The sequence below is a fragment of the Tachyglossus aculeatus genome, chromosome 20 (assembly GCF_015852505.1).
Source record: "Tachyglossus aculeatus isolate mTacAcu1 chromosome 20, mTacAcu1.pri, whole genome shotgun sequence".
Taxonomy (NCBI): Eukaryota; Metazoa; Chordata; class Mammalia; order Monotremata; family Tachyglossidae; genus Tachyglossus; species Tachyglossus aculeatus.
In genome coordinates, this window is record NC_052085.1 from 26,971,295 (window position 1) to 26,972,198 (window position 904).

The 904-nt window shown below is 44.7% G+C and overlaps 1 non-coding gene across 1 annotated transcript; it reads right to left on the reverse strand.

The window, feature by feature from the left end:
* Window positions 1-391: 391 nt before the first annotated feature.
* On the reverse strand, window positions 392-534 carry LOC119941677. The gene has a single exon (XR_005455265.1). It is a non-coding gene; the product is annotated as a small nucleolar RNA SNORA7 (small nucleolar RNA).
* Window positions 535-904: the final 370 nt, after the last annotated feature.

Genomic DNA, 904 nt, shown 5'->3' on the forward strand with positions numbered 1-904 from the left:
TTGTGGGCAGGGACTGTGTCTGTTCTATTGTGTTGTATTCTCCCAAATGCTTAGTACAGTGCTCTATACACAGTAAGCACTCAATACAATTGATTGATTGATTAAAATTAATTAGGTTGGGCACAGTGCCTGTCCCTCATGGGGTTTACAGTCTACGTTTGCCTTGTTGTTGTTGTCTCATGCTGTCGAGTCAAGTCCGACCCATAGCGACGCCACGGATACATCTCTCCCAGAATGCCCCACCTCCATCTGCAATCGTTCTAGTAGTGTAATCAAAGAGTTTTCTTGGTAAAAATACGAAAGTGGTTACCATTGCCTCCTTCGGCGCAGTAAACTAGTCTTTACCCTCAACTCTGTCCCAGATGATGCTGCCCAGCACAGGTGAGTTTTGACTTGTAGCAGATTGCCTTCCACTCACTGACCAAGCCACTGACCAAGCTAGGAATGGAATGGGTCGGCCTATGCTAGACTCTTCCTCCTGTAGTCGAGGCTGGTAGAGTACTGGAAACTCTCCAGCTGCGACTCTGAGAGGAGTTCCCGGCAAATCCATCTCTGAAAATGACACTGCAATATCACTGAAGCCCAGGATTGTGCCTTCTGCCTTTATTATGTATCCCCAAGAGTCTAGTACAATGTCCTATACACAGTAGGCATTAAATACTGCAGTATGAGAAAAGTGCTGTTGGAAACAAATGAGTCTTTTCAACCACACCTGCACACGGTTAAAATTTTATCATCAAGAGCATCATCTTTGAACCAAAAGAACAGCTATAGAAGCACAGTTCTGCGATAATGTGTGTTTTCACTAAAGGCTTTGGATAGGGCATTGTTAGGGAATTAGGGAATATTCACTTGAGTGCAAGCTGGTTTGGATACAGTGTGCCATGGTGTTGGAGTAAAGCTC